The sequence below is a fragment of the Mytilus galloprovincialis genome, chromosome 7 (genome assembly GCF_965363235.1).
Source record: "Mytilus galloprovincialis chromosome 7, xbMytGall1.hap1.1, whole genome shotgun sequence".
Classification (NCBI taxonomy): Eukaryota; Metazoa; Mollusca; class Bivalvia; order Mytilida; family Mytilidae; genus Mytilus; species Mytilus galloprovincialis.
The window spans coordinates 92,085,608-92,107,812 of record NC_134844.1 but is presented as its reverse complement, the minus strand read 5'-3'; the positions used below and the strand labels follow the sequence as shown (position 1 = coordinate 92,107,812).

Below are 22,205 nucleotides of genomic sequence, written 5' to 3'. Positions count from 1 at the left end.
CAAAGAACCAAAATACACCAACAAACGAAATACATCAACAAGACAGAAAAATGACGTTACAAATAACAAAAATACACCAGCATACGAAATACGTCAATTAGACAGCAACCTGACGACACAAATAACCAAAATACACCAGCAAACGAAATACATCAACAAGACAGAAACATGACGTTACAAATAACAAAAAATACATCAACATACGAAATACGTCAATTAGACAGCAACCTGACTACACAAATAACCAAAATACACCAACAAACGAAATACATCAACAAGACAGGAACATGACGACACAAAGAACAAAAATACATCAGCATGCGAAATACGTCAATTAGACAGCAACCTGACGGCACAAATAACCAAAATACACCAACAAACGAAATACATCAACAAGACAGAAACATGACGACACAAAAAAACACAAATACATCAGCATACGAAATACGTCAATCAGACAGCAACCTGACGACACAAATAATCAAAATACACCAACAAACGAAGTACATCAACAAGACAGAAACATGACGACACAAAAAAACAAAAATACATCAGCATACAAAATACGTCAATTAGACAGCAACCTGACGACACAAATAACCAAAATACACCAACAAACGAAATACATCAACAAGACAGAAAAATGACGTTACAAATAACAAAAATACATCAGCATACGAAATACGTCAATTAGACAGCAACCTGACGACACAAATAACCAAAATACACCAACAAACGAAATACATCAACAAGACAGAAAAATGACGTTACAAATAACAAAAATACATCAGCATACGAAATACGTCAATTAGACAGAAACCTGACGACACAAATAACCAAAATACACCAACAAACGAAATACACCAACAAGACAGAAACATGACGACACAAAAAACTAAAATACATCAGCATACGAAATACGTCAATTAGACAGCAACCTGACGACACAAATAACCAAAATACACCAACATTCATATTTAAGATGATGGAGTGGTTTGGGTGATTGGTTGAAGGTTCAGTGGCAAATATAACATTCATATTTAAGACGATGGAATGGTTTGGGTGATTGGTTGAAGGTCCAGTGGCAAATATAACATTCATATTTAAGACGATGATGTGGTTTTTAGAAAAATTATTATTTTCGCGCTTTCGTATTATTCAAAAGTTTGTTTTTCTCTCTGCTGGTTCATATGTACAACCATGTCCGGCAAGGAACTTTTTTTTATCTTTAACCATGTTATTTTGCCTGAACGTGTAGTATATCCTAAGACGAATTGTTTCATATCATCATGGTCTTCTTGTGACTTTGTTTGACCTTTGACCTCGATATCAAAATACAGGATTATTTTATTTTTAATTTCTATGTCCAAAATATAACTTTTAGATAGATTTTTTTTTATATTTGCCAATGGGGGCGACATCTCAAGACGATGTGTCGTTTACCATAGAAGACTATCTCTGACCATAACCATTGACAAATAAATTATTTTATAAAACACCAAAAATCATATATTATGCTTGATTGCTATGACAAGACCTTTTCTATTTAACTATAAGGCTTTGGCATTGGAGATCATGCCCCGCACCCTCATATAACACATAGTTGAATATCCTAAAATAGTTCAGATCCCCACTTTAAACCAATATATGATATTAGATGACTTGATATAAAGACCTTTCTACTTCACCATATGTTTTTTATCTCACCTAGCCCAAAGGGCCAAGTGAGCTTTTCCCATCACTTGGAGTCCGTCGTCCGTCGTCGTCCGGCGTCCGTCGTCTGTCGTCTGTACAAAAATTTTCTCTTCTGAAACTACTGGGCTAAAAATAGAACATAAAGATAAAATCAGTTTTTGGCTGATAACTCAAAAACCAAAGCATTTAGAGCAAATCTGACATGAGGTAAAATTGTTTAACAGGTAAAGATCTATCTGCCCTGAAATTTTCAGATGAATCGGACAACCCGTTGTTAGGTTGCCGCCCCTGAATTGGTAATTTTAAGGAAATTTTGCTGTTTTTGGTTATTATGAATATTATTAAAGATAAAGATAAACTGTAAACAGCAAAAATGTTCAGCAAATTAAGTTTACAAATAAGTCAACATGACCGAAATGGTCAGTTGACCTCTTTAGGAGTTATTGCCCTTTATAGTAAATTTTTAACCATTTTTCGTAAATCTTAGTTATCGTTTACAAAAATCTTCCCCTCTGAAACTACTGGGCCAAATTGAACCACATTTGGCCACAATCATCATTAGGGTATATAGTTTAAAAATTGTGTCCGGTGATCCGGCCAACCAACCAAGATGGCCACCATGGCTAAAAATAGAACATAGGGGTAAAATCAGTTTTTAACTCAAAAACCAAAGCATTTAGAGCAAATCTGATTAGGTTAAATGGGTTATCAGGTCAAGATCTATCTGCCCTGAAATTTTCAGATGAAACAGACAACCCATTGTTAGGTTGCTGCCTCTGAATTTGTTATTTTAAGGAATTTTTGCTGTTTTTGGTTATTATCATGAATATGATTATAGATAGAGATCAACTGTAAACAGCAAAAATGTTCAGCAAAGTCAGATTTACAAATAAGTCAGCATGACCGAAATGGTCAGTTGACCCCTTTAGTAGTTATTGCCCTGTATAGTCAATTTTTAACCATTTTCAGTAAATCTTAGTTATCTTTTACAAAAATCTTTTCCTCTGAAACTACTGGGCCAAATTATTCCAAACTTAGCCACAATCATTATTGGGGTATCTAGTTAAAAAATTGTGTCCGGTGACCCGGCCAACCAACCAAGATGGCCACCATGGCTAAAAATAGAACATAGGGGTAAAATCAGTTTTTGGCTGATAACTCATAAACCAAAGCATTTAGAGCAAATCTGATACGAGGTTAAATTAATTATCAGGTCAAGATCTATCTGCCCTGAAATTTTCAGATGAATCAGACAACCCATTGTTAGGTTGCTGCCTCTGAATTTGTTATTTTAAGGAAATTTTGCTGGTTTTGGTTATTATCATGAATAAGATTATAGATAGAGATAAACTGTAAACAGCAAAAATGTTCAGGAAAGTCAGATTTACAAATAAGTTAACATGACCGAAATGGTCAATTGACCCCTTTAGCAGTTATTGCCCTTTATAGTCATTTTACCATTTTCAGTAAATCTTAATCTTTTACAAAAAAAAGCGTCTCCCCTGAAAATACTGGGCCAAATTATTCCAAACTTGGCCACAATCATTATTGGGGTATCTAGTTTAAAAATTGTGTCCGGTGACCCGGCCAACCAACCAAGATGGCCACCATGGCTAAAAAGAGAACATAGGGGTAAAATCAGTTTTGGCTGATAACTCAAAAACCAAAGCATTTAGAGCAAATCTGACTTATGTTAAATGGTTTATCAGGTCAAGATCTATCTGCCCTGAAATTTTCAGATGAATCGGACAACCCATTGTTGGGGTGCTGCCCCTGAATTGGTAATATCAAGGAAATTTCGCTGTTTTTGGTTTTTATTTTGAATATTAATATAGATAGAGATAAACTATAAACAGTAATAATGTACAGCAAAGTAAAATCTAAATAAGTCATCATGACCAAAAGGTCAATTGACCCCTTAAGGAGTTATTGCCCTTTATAGTCATTTTTTAACAATTTAAATTTTGTAAATTTTCACTAACATTATCTGCTGTAACTACTGGGCCAAGTTCATTATAGAGATAATTGCAAGCAGCAAGAATGTTCAGTAAAGTAAGATCTGCAGACATATCACCATCACAAATACACAATTTTGTTATGAATCCATCTGTGTCCTTTGTTAAGTATTCACATAGACCAAGGTGAGCGACACAGGCTCTTTAGAGCCTCTAGTTTACTTGCGGTCATGACTCATCCCGTCATATCATAAATTGTTAAGGGAATCACGAGTCTTATATAGAAATTAGGAAGATGTGGTGTGATTGCTTATGCGACAACTTTCCATCAGAGACCAATTGACGTCGGGGGAAAAACAATCTGATACTAGAATGTAAGCTAGAATGTAACCATATAAAAATAAGGAGATGTGGTATGATTGCTAATGCGTCAACTTTCAACCACTAGAGACCAAATGACGTCGGGGGAAAACAATCTGATACTAGTACGTAACCATATAAAAATAAGGAGATGTGGTGTGATTGCTAGTGCGACACCTTTCCACCACCAGAGACCAATTAACGTAGGGGGTTAACAATCTGATACTAGTATGTAACCATATAAAAATAAGGAGATGTGGTGTGATTGCTAATGCGACACCTTTCCACCACCAGAGACCAATTGACGTAGGGGGAAAAACAATCTGATATTAGTATGTAACCATATAAAAATAAGGAGATGTGGTGTGATTGCTAATGTGACACCTTTCCACCACCATAGACCAAGTGACGTAGAGGGAAAACAATCTGATACTAGTATGTAATCATATAAAATAAGGAGATGTGGTGTGATTGCTAATGCGACACCTTTCCACCACCAGAGACCAATTGACGTAGGGGGAAAAACAATCTGATACTAGTATGTAACCATATAAAAATAAGGAGATGTGGTGCGATTGCTAATGCGACACCTTTCAACCACCAGAGACCAAATGACGTCGGGGGAAAACAATCTGATACTAGTATGTAACCATATAAAAATAAGGAGATGTGGTGTGATTGCTAATGCGACACCTTTCCACCACCATAGACCAAGTGACGTAGAGGCAAAACAATCTGATACTAGTATGTAACCATATAAAATAAGGAGATGTGGTGTGATTGCTAATGCGACACCTTTCCACCACCAGAGACCAAATGACTTCGGGGGAAAACAATCTGATACTAGTATGTAACCATATAAAAAAAAGGAGATGTGGTGTGATTGCTAATGCGACAACTTTCCAACAGAGACCAATTGACGTAGGGGGAAAAACAATTTGATACTAGTATGTAACCATATAAAAATAAGGAGATGTGGTGTGATTGCTAATGCGACAATTTTTCACAACCAGAGACCAATTGACATAGGGGATAACAATGAGATACTAGAATGTCACAATATAATAAAAAGGAGATGTGGTATGATTGCTAATGCGACACCTTTCAACCACCAGAGACCAATTGACGTAGGTGGGAAAACAATCTGATACTAGAATGTAACCATATAAAGACAAGTAGATGTGCTATGATTGCTTATGCGACAATTTTTCACCAGAGACCTACTTTCGTAGGGGGAAATCAATCTGATACTAGAATGTAACCATATAGATAAGGAGATGTGGTATGATTGCTAATGCAACCACTTTACACCACCAGAGACCAATTGACGTAGGGGGAAAACAATCTAATACTAGAATGTAACCATATAAAAATAAGGAGATGTGGTATGATTGCTTATGCGACAACTTTCCACCACCAGAGACCAATTGACGTAGGGGGATGACAATCTGATACTAGCATGTAACCATATAAAAATAAGGAGATGTGGTGTGATTGCTAATGCGACAACTTTCTACCACCAGAGACCAATTGACGTAGGTGGAAAACAATCTGATACTAGAATGTAACCATATAAAAATAAGGAGATGTGGTATGATTGCTTATGCGACAACTTTCCAACAGAGACCAATTGATGTAGATCGAAAAACAATCTGATACTAGAATGTAACCATAAAAAAATAAGGAGATGTGGTGTGATTGATTATGCGACAACTTTCCACCAGAGACCAATTGACGTAGATCGAAACACAATCTGATACTATAATGTAACCATAAAAAAGGAGATGTGGTGTGATTGCTTATGCGGCAACTTTCCACCAGAGACCAATTGACGTAGGGGGAAAACAATCTGATACTAAAATGTAACCATATAAAAATAAGGAGATGTGGTATGATTGCTTATGACGCAGCTTTCCACCAGAGACCAATTGACGTAGGTGGGAAACAATCTGATACTAGAATGTAACCATATAAAAATAAGGAGATGTGGTGTGGTTGCTTATGCGACAACTTTTCAACACCAGAGAACAATTGACGTAAGGGGATAACAATCTGATACTAGAATGTAACCGTATAAAAATAAGGAGATGTGATGTGATTGCTTATGCGACATCTTTCCAGCACAAGAGACCAATTGAAGTAGAGGGAAAACAATCTAATACTAGAATGTAATCATATAAAAATAAGGAGATGTGATGTGATTGCTAATGCGACAACTTTCCACCACCAGAGACCAATTGACATAGGGGGAAAACAATCTGATACTCGAATGTAACCAATATAAAGATAAGTAGAAGTGGTATGATTGCTAATGCGACAACTTTCCACTAGAGACCAATTGACCTAGGGGGAAAACAATCTGATACTAGAATGTTAGCTAGAATGTAACCATATTAAAATAAGGAGATGTGGCATGATTGCTAATGCGACAACTTTCAACCACCAGAGACCAATTGATGTAGATCGAAAAACAATCTGATACTAGAATGTAGCCATATAAAAATAAGGAGATGTGGTGTGATTGATTATGCGACAACTTTCCACCAGAGACCAATTGACGTAGGTCGAAACACAATCTGATACTATAATGTAACCATAAAAAAGGAGATGTGGTGTGATTGCTTATGCGGCAACTTTCCACCAGAGACCAATTGACGTAGGGGGAAAACAATCTGATACTAAAATGTAACCATATAAAAATAAGGAGATGTGGTATGATTGCTTATGACGCAGCTTTCCACCAGAGACCAATTGACGTAGGTGGGAAACAATCTGATACTAGAATGTAACCATATAAAAATAAGGAGATGTGGTGTGGTTGCTTATGCGACAACTTTTCAACACCAGAGAACAATTGACGTAAGGGGATAACAATCTGATACTAGAATGTAACCGTATAAAAATAAGGAGATGTGATGTGATTGCTTATGCGACATCTTTCCAGCACAAGAGACCAATTGAAGTAGAGGGAAAACAATCTAATACTAGAATGTAATCATATAAAAATAAGGAGATGTGATGTGATTGCTAATGCGACAACTTTCCACCACCAGAGACCAATTGACGTAGGGGGAAAACAATCTGATACTCGAATGTAACCAATATAAAGATAAGTAGAAGTGGTATGATTGCTAATGCGACAACTTTCCACTAGAGACCAATTGACCTAGGGGGAAAACAATCTGATACTAGAATGTTAGCTAGAATGTAACCATATTAAAATAAGGAGATGTGGCATGATTGCTAATGCGACAACTTTCAACCACCAGAGACCAATTGACGTAGGTGGAAAAACAATCAAATACTAGAATGTAACCATATAAAATAAGCAGATGTGGTGTGACTGCTTATGCGACAACTTTCCACCAGAGACCAATTGACGTAGTTGAAAAACAATCTGATACTAGAATGTAACCAATAAAAGTAAGGAGATGTGGTATGATTGCTAATGCGACAACTTTCCACCACCAGAGGACAATTGAAGTAGAGGGAAAACAATCTGACACTAGAATGTAACCATATAAAAAAAGGAGATGTGGTATGATTGCTTATGCGACAATTTTCCAACAAAGACCTACTTTCGTAGGGGGAAATCAATCTGATTCTCGAATGTAATCATATAAAGATAAGTAGAAGTGGTATGATTGCTAATGCGACAACTTTCCACTAGAGACCAATTGACCTAGGGGGAAAATAATATGATACTAGAATGTAAGCTAGAATGTAACCATATGAAAATAAGGAGATGTGGTATGATTGCTAATGCGACAACTTTCAACCACCAGAGACCAATTGACGTAGGTGGAAAACAATCTGATACTAGAATGTGACCATATAATACTTTAAACAATATGAAAATAAGGAGATGTGGTAAGCTTGCAATTAACTTGATTAGACAAGTTGAAATATCAACCAAAGTTCAAATAAAGTAGATGTGAGCGATTATGGACAACCGTACGGCCTTCAACAATGAGAAAAACCCATACCGTATAGTCGGCTATAAAAGGCCTCAACATGAAAAATATCGAACAATTCAATTGAGAAAACCAACGGCCTTATTTATAACAAAACACTTTACGAAAAACGAATATGACGGACACGAACCAACGACAACCACTTAACTAAAGTCCCCTGACTTTGGACAGGCATATAAATAATGTGGCGAGGTTACACATGTTTGTGAGCGCTCAACTCTCGCCTAACCTGGGACAGTGTTGTAACAGCACAACATAAGAACAAACTATAAAAATCAGTTTATTAAAGGCTTAACTCATCAGATCGATACAAAGCAGAAATACATCAAACAAACACACAGACCGGAGTGCTTTTTTAGGACTTGAGTCTGTCTTTAAAACAAATGGTTCATAAACTACTAGAACAGTCTATGGAAGAAGCGATTTGATAAAAACTTTTATTATATCAACGAGCGATATTGTCTTATATCAACGAGTTGTATTGTGGGAAATTTCAGACGAATGTTAGCATTTGTACGAAGAAAGGCAGATTTCTCGGCATAAAGTAATGACTCTTTTCTTTAAACGCGATGACATTTAACACGACATACGTCTGGTGTATAATTTCCATGAATTATTTTATGTAATAACAAGCAAGGTGTATATAAACGAGAAAATTGAATTGTTGAATAAATGAAACATAAATGCACTATTTATCATTTGTAGATGTACACATTCTATAAATATCATGTAGCAAATTCAGTGGAATGCAATTGAGATGAATTCAAATGTTTGATAAGCCAACAATGCTATATTTCATTATATCAATGCGATATTTGTCTTACATTGTATATCATAGCGACGATGTTTTGATATCAAAAAGTTATGAATGATTGTGATTCTTTTCTAATGTAACTGCTATAGTTTTCTAATATAAAATGAATACGATGACTCGTCACAATGCATGTCAAGAAAACTGCAAACATAATTCAAAAACCTAGATCATGACCGGTTTAATGTTTTAGGATCATTATCACTAAAATTTCGTAACTGTAACAAAATCAACGCTTACATGAACCTATCATTTCGAAAATGTTGCTTATTGATAGTTGAAAGTGTTAACAACCTGTTCAGTCTATTGTTTACAATCACATGGTTTAACCGACTAATTCTATTTGATATGATGATGCAATGGCGGAATTTAAATGCGGTTGCAAATAGTCAACCGACCTTTTAGATTTTAATATACTGGTCACACTGTTATAGCCTATCCACCTTGGTAATATCGAAATAGACAAAAAATATCATTACTTAAAAGAAACATTCATTCAAACAATCCAATCCAATACAGCTCCAAATTACAATGAATATTCAAATGGTAAAATAAATAATCCAAACTAATTAAAATGTACAAATGCTGATGTCCCGAACTTTGAAGATACCAACTGAGGTAGCCTCAGACTATAAATTGAACAACTTCAGATACAACGAAAATCAAAAATCTTGTCAAACAGAAAATGTATTTATTATTAACGTAGAAAAATTTTGAGAAGGAAAACAGTTCTTTTTGGATATCAAAGACTTTTCCCCGTTGGTAAATCGATATCTCTATGAACATAATCAGTTCGCCGCGTGGACGCTCTTTTCCATCGCGATGACCGTGAGGGCATTCCGATGTATTGTTGCCACAGAGATTTGACTTTCGTTTTTATCGATCGTATAAATACGCGAACATTTCTTGGTGCAAAATAACAATCCGTATCGCTTGTTATAAATTCATTTCTTCAATGAGTACTAAAAAAAAAATTGTTAAGAACACAAATAAATAAGATGTAAATGTCTTTTGACGTTAGAAATGGGTATATATCTTTTCTATATTTATAAATTTAGATCGTTCAGTTGGGGGACTGGAAAGCAGTTATTTATAAGGGGGAATTTTAAAGATTTGTAGAGTAAGAAGGTTGTGCATGAGTTCGAATGAGACAACTTTCCATCAAAGTAATAATTTGTTTAAAGTAGACCATTATAGATCAAAGTAGGGCCTTAAACACGGAGCCTTGGCTCACAACGAACACCACGCTATATAGAAACAAAAACATTACTAGTGTTAAATCATTCAAACAGGAAAACAAACGGTCTAATTTGTATAAAAAAGGAGATTCAAAAGTGCAGGTCAGATTTTTTCGAATCAATCTGAACGAGGACAGTATGATTCATCTTTGTCACACGTTAGTTTTATTGTTATCAATAAAGAAAGTCTTCCATGCGTGCGTTGCGAGCATATCGGATATGAATAATTTCGGTGCGTTCATTATAAAATTTGCTTAATGTTATATATGTGAACAATCATTTTGATACTTAACTATTTGATTACGACATTGTTTATTAAACCCTTATTTGATTAGCTTTCAAATTGCTTCCAAAACCAATTGAGAAATTTGTAAGATGTTACCAAAAACAATTTGAATTTAAGCAATGGTCTTAAAACTGCTTATTTACATACAATACTAGTAAGAAGTAAAATCACAAAAATACTGAACTCTGAGGAAAATTCAAAACAGAAAGTCCCTTATCAAATGATAAAACACACCAAACGAATGAATAACAACTGTCATATTTCTGACTCGGTACTGGCATTTTCAAATTTTGAAAATGGTGGATTGAACCTGGTTTTATAGCTGTGACTTAACCTCTCACGTGTATGACAGTCTCATCAAATTCTGTCATATTTACAACGATGCGTGCTCAAAACAGACATAATAGGTGAAATTGTCAAAATATTGGTACAGAAGTCTAATATTTTAAATACTTATAAGTACTAATATTGATATAACAAAAACACCGCTATGATATTTTAAAAGTATCGCGTTGATATAAGAAATAATAGCATTTGTTTATTTATGTATATAAGAAAAACACAGCACTTCAAATTTTACACGGACATAAACTTTAGCTGAATGTATATTAAGACTCAATTGTTGTTTCTATTTGAACAATACGTTTTAAAGCTAGTATTTTCTTAATTTTTCGTTGCCAAAAACAACATTTTCCGCATGGAATGTCTGCATATTTACAATTGATATTAGACAATATCGCTATGTGATATATAAGAACAGTTTTTATCGATACGCTTCTTCCATAGACTGTAGTATAAAACATGTAACCTTTATGTAAATTACAAATGTGCACAAAGAAAGAAACACATAATACTGAAGATAAATTGTTTGTAAATCATAATATCATAAAAAAAAAAATTCTTATAAGAAAACAACTATTCAATGTATGAGCTAAAAAGTGTTGTATGTATTTACAGTTCATAAGAGCAATACATCTTTTCTCTGTGTTCATTCTGTCGAAGTCATCAATATGTTCACGTGATTTTTGAAAAAAGTTCATATCGGAAGTCTGCATATAAAGGACAGACCATTAAAACATGTATTTCGTTTTCCACACAGTTCGTACTACAAAATTTACAAAGTTTATCATTAAATGGTATCTGCGGTCTGGAATATCGTCCCGTCTTGCTGCCGAGATTTTTCCTTGCTATATCGCGCCAAAAGCATATTGACGTTTCTTATCTGTGACGTTGCAAAACTTGTGCCTCTCTGTAGAACTGCGTTTTCCCGCCGTCCATAGTTTTTCCCGCGTTAATGTAGCCGTAATTATGAAAAGCGATGTATAAGTAATTTTACGGAAGTTATTCCTGTAAGATTGTCATAAACGATGTTTTTTAATACAACATTAACCTTTAACTTTTGTTATCTTTCTTGTCTTAAAATAAAGTGAAAATGATATACCAATTGCTATACTAGCTTTGAAGGCGACCTTGTTTTATCTTTGTCAAGTGAAATGCATAAATGATTCTTAACCACATATAAAATACTTAAATATATTTATTTTCGTTTTTTATTAGGTTAGTAAACCTTGTTATACATGTAATTGATAAATACCGTAAAAAAATCTCTCAAATCATTATATAAACGGCAAAACATCGGCACCCAATGGAAATAAAAATAAAAACAAAGCGTGTACAAATAAAAATAAATAAAATCTCGGAGTAGCTGTTCTATGATTCTATGAACTACTTCTTGTTGTAAAGTATCAAACGTGGTAGATTAAAATTTTCATTTCAATCCTTGTTTCGGCAGGCGAGGAAATATTTTTTATAAAAATTATTATCCATATTCCATTTGCTTATTTTTTAATCATGTTTATTATTATTTTGTTGACCACTTATTGCTTAAAATTTTAGAGAATAAAAAAAAACCAACATAGTAAAAACAAGGGAAAAAACGCTCTAAAATGAATTGCTATTGTCTACAAGTAAACCTGAATCAATAATAATTCATTTTCATTTACTATGATAAAGTACAAACTGTAATTGACATACACGGAATATCTTTAAAATCTGTTAATTGATAAATTAAAATTGAGAATGGAAATGGGGAATGTGTCAAAGAGACAACAACCCGACCAAATAAAAAACAACAGCAGAGGGTCACCAACAGGTCTTCAATGTAGCGAGAAATTCCCGCACCCGGAGGTGTCCTTCGGCTGGCCCCTAAACAAATATATACTAGTCCAGTGATAATGAACGCCATACTAATTTCCAAATTGTACACAAGAAACTAAAATTAAAATAATACAAGACTAACAAAGGCCAGAGGCTCCTGACTTGGGACAGGCGCAAAAATGCGGCGGGGTTAAACATGTTTGTGAGATCTCAACCCTCCCCCTATACCTCTAACCAATATAGAAAAGTAAGCGTATAACAATACGCACATTAAAATTCAGTTCAAGAGAAGTCCGAGTCTGATGTCAGAAGATGTAACCAAAGAAAATAAACAAAATGACAATAATACATAAATAACAACAGACTACTAGCAGTTAACTGACATGCCAGCTCCAGACTTTAATTAAACTGACTGAAAGATTATGATTTCATCATATGAACATCAGGCACAATCCTTCCCGTTAGGGGTTTAGTATCATACCATCATAACATATATGAGAAGAACATAACCCGTGTCATGCCAACAACTGTTTTTAGAATAAATGTGTTTAGTTCCGATGCAAAGACCTTATCAGTGACTCAATATTAACGCCAACATATGCAATTTTTAATGACTTGACAACAGTATCGTAATTATATCCCTTTTTAATAAGTCTATTCAAAGGTTTTGTAAGTTTCTGAGGTGAATACTGACACCTTTGTGCTTTATAAAGAATATTACCATAAAACATTGGATGTGAAATACCTGAACGTATTAGAAGTCTGCATGTTGAGCTATATTTACGAATGATGTCTTTATACCGATGATAAAATTTAGTAAATGTTTCGACTAGTTTGTGATATCGAAAACCCTGGTGTAATAATTTTTCAGTAATACATAAATTTCTCTCATTAAAATCTAAAACATTGTTACATACACGAGCGAATCGTACACGTTGAGATATATAAACACCGTAAGATGGTGACAAGGGAACGTCACCATCTAAAAACGGATAATTAACGATAGGAAATGAAAAATCATCCCTTTTATCATAAATTTTAGTATTCAGCTTTCCATTAGTGATATAGATATCAAGATCGAGAAAAGGGCTGTGGTCATTGTTAGTATTAGCTTTATTTAAAGTAAGTTCAACAGGATAAATTTCATTAATATACATACTGAAGTCGTCATTATTGAGAGCCAAAATATCATCCAAATATCTAAAAGTATTATTAAATTTGTTTATCAGATGTTGTTTCGATGGATCTTTGCTTATTTTTGTCATAAATTGTAACTTCTCAACGTTTAGTGGCAAATATTTCAGTCATGCAATATAAAAGACGTCTGAAATTCAATAAATCTATTGCTCAGTGGGTCCTACAAAGTAAAAGATCTGTGATGAATGCCAGAAAAAAAGGGTTCCCGCTGGGAAAGGACATCGATTATATATATGATAGGAGGAGAAATCATTGTGTCTACTACTTATTTAACATCCCCTTTTCGAATGAAAATAAATATTTTTAGGTCTGTGCTTCCATGATGAAACGGGTTTAAAATGTATTGAAATGTCGTATTGCAAGCAATACAAGTACATCGGTTAACATGTGTGTACTTCAAGTTAGTCTTTTACAAAAAAAAAAAAAAAAAAAAAACTAACTGAGATTTCAATCGCAACATTTGAGCCCTAAATAAATTATCCAGTTCTCTTAAATAAAGCGTGTATTGTGACTGAGTATAAATATTTCGCGTAATGAAGTATACCAGTTACCTTTTTTATGATTATTTATTAGGAATACGATTATTATATGAGATAATCTGACTGATAGATGTACGAAAAAAACGTAAAACAAATTTCTCGAAAGAATGCAACATTTTACATGAAAATGACGAACTAGATAATTAGTAAATACGTTAAATAAGTTGGTATTATAGTACTAACAAGCTTATGATCTTGGGGCCGTGTCAATGAAAGTATCCTAAGATATGTCCTAAAATAGGTCTTAGGACATTATTTAGGATGGTCTTAGGACGTGTCTGAGACATGTCTTAGGATGTAAAACAAAGCTATCTTAGGACAGTCCTAACTACGATGGTCCTAGGACCATCTAACACATTAATTTAATTGAAAAAAATATGTGGGAATTCAATGACATATATTTCATTGTATTTCACTATACGTGTAAAGGAAGAAAGGATGACTCCGAGGCTTTTATGGAAAACAATTATGCAAAATAAAAGTTCAGACGTAATACTTAACAAGATACGTCATTATACCCTATAAAAAAATATAAATGAATTCCATACGACAATAAAACTAAAAAGTCACACAACTTTGTTAAAATACGATATTCGTACTAGAATTTAATGTTAGTATGTAAATTGTTTTGTCTTTGGGTCCACTCGATTTCATTGCATGTATTGAATAAGGATTAAGTAAAAGGAAGTAATGTTTTTCCCCACATTTAAATTAACATTGCATCGTTTGGTTAGGTGCAAACAATGTTACTCATGATGATAGTATTTTTAAGCAAAAAGGACAGCCCTATTTATTCTATTTAAATGTATGAGCGTAACGATATGAAAACGTCAAACATATTTTTTGGAGATCTACAATTGATGTCCATTTCATATGGATTTGTGTACAGAAAAGCAATTTTAGTTTATAGAAAAGCATTTCACCAAATGACTAGTCCGCAATATCCCAATGTATTTAGATATATACATCAAGTAAGTTCTAGCACATCCACACAAATGTCTTCTAATATGCTTATTATTCAAAAAACTCAAACTAAATAGTATGAACGCTTTTTTTTTTATATCTTGAAGTATTTTAAATATCAAATTTTATTGATGAATTTATGCCATATTTGTTGTTTTTATTTCGTTTAAGGACATCGTAACTTTTAGGCCTATCCTAAAACATCTATATTTATATATCCTAACTTTAGGACCAACTTTAGGACATATCTTATTTTAGGACACCTTCGTTAACATGACTTAGGACTAAGACGTGTCCTAAGACCATCCTAAGACATGTCCTAGTCCTCGGACAGCTTTATTGACACGGCCACTGTATAATTTTTTGACATCCGTTTTAAGTATACTTTTAATGCATTTTATTCAGTTTGCTTCATTCCCGCCAAAATCGTCCTTTTGACGCCGTCTTTTGACGTTGTCAGTGCCCCTGAGTATTGTGACGTTACCATAGACCTTTGACGTTCTACACAATCAACAACATTTATGTGTAGAAGCCATAAATGTCCCTTTGGCAGCAAGAGGGTTAACAGTGTTAGTGTCCGATTCATAAATAATGCTATTCTACGTCTCATCGTTCGTAAATGTTGAGATGTGATATAGTTTTCAATATCTAGCTTCGTTTTATATAAGCAGTATATGCAGATAAAAATATGAAGATGTTAACGAGTTCTGTGCCACAGGGCCGATTATCGGTCTAAAGTCATACTCCTTTCAGTGCCAAAGGGCCGATTCATCGGCCGATTGTAATGATGTTATGAACTACGTAATGTACCATGACGTCGTCGGTTTTGTGATAAATTTAATTCCTCCGTCTTGAAACCTTCGCGCGTTTTTTTACCAAGATTAAAAGATATGAAAGGTAGCTTTTTTTATGAAATGTATGAAAATAAAATTATATAAGGATGCATTTATATATATCTATATAATATTTAGAACTATAGCATCTCAAATCCACTCTTTTTCCCGACGCTATTGCTGTAGGTCATTTAGTATATTTATGTATTATATAGGATTACTTTCCTAATCTGTCTAAAGTTTTTAAGCGTTTACTTTACAAAAATTGAAAGAATATAAAACAAATAAAACAGTACAAACATAAAATATAGAAGATAGAAGTTACTCAAATACCTTTACAAAGAACAGATTAGAAAACGTGCAAAAAATTTAAAAAAAAAGTACTTAAAAGACGAAAGATACCAAAGGGACAGTCAAACTCATAAATCTAAAACAAACTGACAACGCCATGGCTAAAAATGAAAAAGACAAACAAACAACAGTCTGTGCACTACACAATAATGAATGACGTGATTCGTTAACACAGTCATCGGATTATGGGTAATCCTTATCCGTGGTTAGTTAGTTTATCATCCTGAGTAAGGGATCACACATAATTTAACCAGAGTGTAGGACATATAAAAGAATACTGCAGAGAAATTTCAAAACCATTGCCTATTTCATGCTGATTTTCACAATTCATTCGACGAAGAAGTTTGTCTTGATAACATACAGTTATGCCCATGTTCCATGTATTTTGAGAATTTTAAGGCATGGAATAAATTTCGATGATTTCTTTTTTTTTCCTGTGTTTAATTTTTCTAGACTTTATACGGCATACATTTATAGAAATTTCAAAGTCAAAACACTTAAAACATGAATAATAAATCAATCATTATGGGTTGTATACAAGGAAAGTATTTAATATTGTACTTATCGTGTGAAAATGCCGGATTGTGCCGGCCAAATTATTCCAGGTCAACATGACACTTTTAATTGATACATGTAACAAGTTTCCTAGTAAAATACATTGATCTTTGATCGGTGCATGTCTGTACTCATTTATTATGTGTCCCATCTACCAAATAAAAGAAAGCAAAACCGCAAACAACCTAAAATCTTTGTGAACAATTATAAATTCTAAATTAAAATCTCAGTGAGTTAATGGTCCGTGTATATCTGCGTCCATTCGTTTTTCGTTTTGAAATATCAAAAACAAAAAACAAAAAACGAAAGTGTTTTCATTTTTCGTTTTTGATTTCATAAAAACCAAAATGAAAAACGAAAGTGTTCTCATTTTTCGTTTTTGATTTCTTAAAAACCAAAAGGAAAAACGAAAGTGTTTTCATTTTTCGTTTTTGATTTCTTAAAAATAAAAATGAAAAACAAAAGTGTTTTTGTTTTTCGTTTTTGATTTCACAAACAAAAAACGAAAAACAAAAGTATTTTCATTTTTCAATTTTGATTTCTCAAAAAACTAAAATCGAAAAATGAAAGTGTTTTCATTTTTCATTTTTGATTTCACAAAAGCAAAAAACGAAAAACGAAAGTGTATTTATGTTATCTTTCCAACACAGTTTAATTGTCATTCAAAAAATGACAATGTTGTCATTTGTCATTCATTTAAAGGTCGTTAAAGTATACATGCACAGCGGTTGTCAGATCAATACTACTTCAATCGAAGATAATGTCGACGGATGCAAAAGTCTTTAGCAATCGGAACAATATGGATGCGTGAACTTTATTACTTTTAAGTTTAGAAAGGTCGATCCAAGATTAGTAGAATTGATGACCAAGATCCATCTGTCAGTATTTTACGAACTACGAGGACGATAATGTGTTTTGCTTGATTTAATTTTCAAAATTTCCGCAATTTCACAATTCAAACTGAGATATTAAATTGGTTTGTCATTAGGAGCCTATAAGGTATTAATTTTGCTTATTTGTGAAGACTATAAGGTGACATTAACTAGAGGTCGTTGATGGGGGATTATGGAATTTGGAATAGTGGACAAAAAATATAAACAATAGAGACAATGGACCAAGAAATAAATAAAATAGCTAGAATAATGGTGTTAAAATGTAATGATAAAAGAATAATTGTCAAAAAGTATAACGAATAGAGAAATATGGCATAAAATATCACAGAAAACAGAAATTAAGAACCCCGAATCCAGACCATCATACTAGTTGCCTTAATGAACGTTAGTTTGTCTCTGGGAGATTGCTATTGGTTATCATATGGTTTCTCTTTATTTCTATGTCTATTAATTCAGAAGCATGCTTTCATTATTTACCAACATTTTACATATCACATTATAAAAAAAGACTATTATTTTGCAAACTACCATAGATTTCCGGTAATTGTTCTGCATAGACCACACAACATTGGAGTCCCTGTACATTTTTTTCAAGTGGACCGCAGTAACCCACCCTACCCCATTATAACATAAAAGTTAATAAACAAATGTCTACGGAAATACTTCTGTCCGAACAATGTGTAAAGGGGAGCTTGGTAGCTGGTGTCTGCTGGAGAAAAAAATCAAGGTTGCTGTTTAGCTTATTTTTTTTCAAAGATAGGTCCAAAGTTGGGGTCGAACACCGAACCCCATCCTTACCGAAAATGTAATACAAATTGTCCTCACTAGGTGCAAAGGGAAGCTGGGTAGCTGGGGTCTACAGTAGAAAAATCCAGGGTGTTGTTCTGCTTAGTTTTTTGTTCTAAAGTAGGTCTAAAGTTGAGGTCGTATACCCTACAAAAACCCTTACCACAGACAGTTAATAAAAAAATGCTGCGGCTGCCGCAATACTTTTATCTGCTCTAGGTGAGAACGTAAGCTAGAGATCTAGGGCCTACTTGATCAAAATTACAAGTTAATTTATAGCACGGATCAATCTTTTTTAAGCTAATAAATAATTTACTTGCCCACCATACTTTGAATACAAAAAATAAACCTTTGTCCAGTCATATTTAAGCGAAATCCACTAGTTCAGAGGTAGAATGTTTTGTAAAAACAGTTTTGTGTGGCAAAACAAATTTAAAGCACGAGTGCAACTTTCTTTTCTTTTAATGCAGAATTATTGTTACTTTTCATGAACTACTTGACAGGATGCCGATAATAAGGAAAGCTATTTCACCCAATGCCATCATTAAAAAAAATCATAATTTTTTACGATTCTATAAACACTCCAAGTGTTGACTATTTAAAATGTAGAGCGGGCAGTACGCTGTGTAATATATCGAAAGCGATTGATTTTGGCTTTATATAACTAATAATCAGTGCGTGAACCGGTGACAAAATATTATCGCCCCTGTAAACAGTGGGCTCTTCTGACTAGAGGTAATCGGTAAAGAACATCGGAAAGTGGTGTACATTGTTTACGAGCTTGAAATGAGCTAACACAGACGAACTGAGACGTGTCAACGTAATATGAATATGATAATGCACCAGGTAAATTATTAATTGTTAAGTTTATCACATCATCGTATCTTCATATGATAGGTAAATAAGTGAATTTTCGATTTTAAGTGTCGTCAGGGTTCAAACCTGGAATCATGCCAACCTTTCATTATTTTTTTTTAATACTAACCTATAGTCGGAACATCTTGATTTTCTCCCAATTTGTAAAGTTAATTATGCTGCTTGACATATATTTTTTTTGGGAAAAAAAAATTGATATGCAGTCAAATGTGGCAGTTTTTAATATTTGTTGCTATGTGAAATAAAGGGAAGTAAATTAAAGTAAAAGAAGGCGCTTTTTCAAATAGTAAACAATTTAATTCAGATGCATAGTATTTTGTCAAATGATAAAGAATATCGTAGAAACTTGCTAGAAATTCATCTAATTTATAAAAGATATACAACATGACATACTGAAATCTGAAAAGGGGTAAAACCACCATACCTTGAACAAATTCAGTTAAAAAAGGGGGGGGGGGGGTGGTAAAATGCTACGAAATTTAGATTTTATTTATTTTTTGTCGACAGCCAAAAGATGATTTGACATGTAACTAACTACTTTTTCAATTTCATTGTAAAGTAAAATTGGCTTTTTTTGGGGTCTCTGTTTATTGTGGTCTGATGTTTTCAGGTTCTCTTTGGATTGCCAAATAATATTATAATCATCTAATTATTTTGCAGCGATGGTGTGTATGGAAGGAAGACTGTCATAAAACCCAACAGTTCCGGATGGCCCTTTAAATAATTGCTTAACATCAATAGCGATGTAAGATTCAAGTGTTTGATTTAGCACAAGTTTAGCCAGGTTTTCCTTGTAATTGTGGCAGAAAAACCACTAGACAGTGTCATGCATTGAAAGGATATCAAACGGATATTTTATGGAATGATTCTCGTACATATAAAATCATATGCATAGGAATGTGGAGCTAGTGTCTTTCATGCAGCAATTTTTAATTTCCAATATAAACTCTGAAAAGACAAGAGCATAGAAATGTATACCAATGAGAAACATTCTTTGTGAATAAAATCATTCCAAAACTTAAATGTGTCATTAGTGTTGCATTATTTATCAGTAGAGATAATCAGATTCCAGTAAGATTGTCCAACTGATGGTTTTTGTTTGTAATCGTTTTTGTAAATCTTAGTTGTTTTGACAATCCGGGCTGTGCATGTTGCCCGGCTGACCCTTTCAGTGTGAGACAATATTTTGTTTATGATAAACAAAATCACTGATTCAAGACTGGAGCGGACCCCTTTTAGGCAGTTAGTGCGAATCCTTTAGGTTTAAACCATTACATGCAATACGGGGGGAGGGGGAAGATTTTTTTTACCGAGTCAAACATTTTTCCTAATTATAATACATTGAGATTTAATATATACTTTGCTGTATGTAGTGTGTATATTAAAGTATTGCCAACAAAATTCATCAAATTTGGGATCATAATATTGTTTAAGAAAAACCCTTACCCCCTGTACATCATAAAAGTTCATAATCTTCTGCAGCACACGTGCATGGTTAATTCGGATCACATATTTTCTATTCCGATGTTATAAGAATTCGAAGGTTCATATCATTTACAATATCATTCAAAAAATTTCTGGGATTTTTTTTTACTATCAACGTTGAACCTCGAGGTTACATTGTAGTAAAAAAAATCCAATAAAAACGTTGAATGTAAATGATATGCACCTTTAAATCTTATATTGTAGGACTCATGTTGTTCAAACATAATGTGTTGATCAATTATGTTATGATGATTTTGATAAACTTCACTTTAGGTAATCTTTCACGTATATTGATTACATTATATCGAGTTGTCCCAACGATATACTTGTCGGTGTGCTCGATCATACGAATTTACCGACATTCATATAGACAAAATGACACAACTTTGAAAAATTCTTGTGACGAAACTACATTTCGGAACACGTTAAAAATTGGATACCCAGAAAGCTACATTATTAAGGTTTGATATATATTTTTTTCAAAAAAAAAGAAAAATATGCAGTCAAATGTGGCAGTTTTTTACACACCCCTATGTTGAACAATAGGTTGTTCAATTAACAGCATGTTTGGCAATTTAAAAATCATATATTAACACATTTAGCTTTAACATATACTTTATTTATAGTGGTTGTATAAAAGTTATATAATGGTTTTGTGTTTTGAGAGATATTCATCCCTATGCATATCGGGTTTTATGTGTAAATTGTCTCTCCTGTTCTTAGACCTTTTCTATCTCTTTCATAAGAAGAGTGACTTTTCTATTGTTCTAGTGTCACTGGAAATCCCACTGTAATAACATAAGATGTATGTTTCATTATAATTCGTTATTCTGATTGGCTAACTGCACATCTCATGTTACATCACACAACGAAAATCATTATCCATGATGACACGAGGTCCCACAATAAAGTGCAAAGGTGAATTTAATAAAAACTTGATAAAAATCGTGTTTTCATGATCCTAGCTAACACATGTAATTATAAATATTGAATGCTTCTTTTTGTAACTCCATAGGGTTGTAAAAGCGTTGACCGTGCGTACATTTTCAGAATGAAGCGCTTCCGCTTTTCATACAAAATGTATTTCGGTCATCGCTTTACACCTCAATGAAGTAACAAAAAAAAAAGCATTCAATTCTTAAATAAACCAGAAATGAAATTTTAAAATTCATTGAAAAATGTCTTTGACTGCTTAATTATATTTTAAAAACTGATGATATAGTGGTTATATATTAATAAAAAGATTTTAAG

The 22,205-nt window shown here is 33.4% G+C and overlaps 1 long non-coding RNA gene across 1 annotated transcript; it reads left to right on the top strand.

Annotated features, from left to right (window-relative positions):
- The first annotated feature begins 19,332 nt into the window (after positions 1 to 19,332).
- On the top strand, positions 19,333 to 20,492 carry LOC143083987 (uncharacterized). The gene is made up of 2 exons (XR_012980967.1): positions 19,333 to 19,439; positions 20,130 to 20,492. It is a non-coding gene; the product is annotated as an uncharacterized LOC143083987 (long non-coding RNA).
- Positions 20,493 to 22,205: the final 1,713 nt, after the last annotated feature.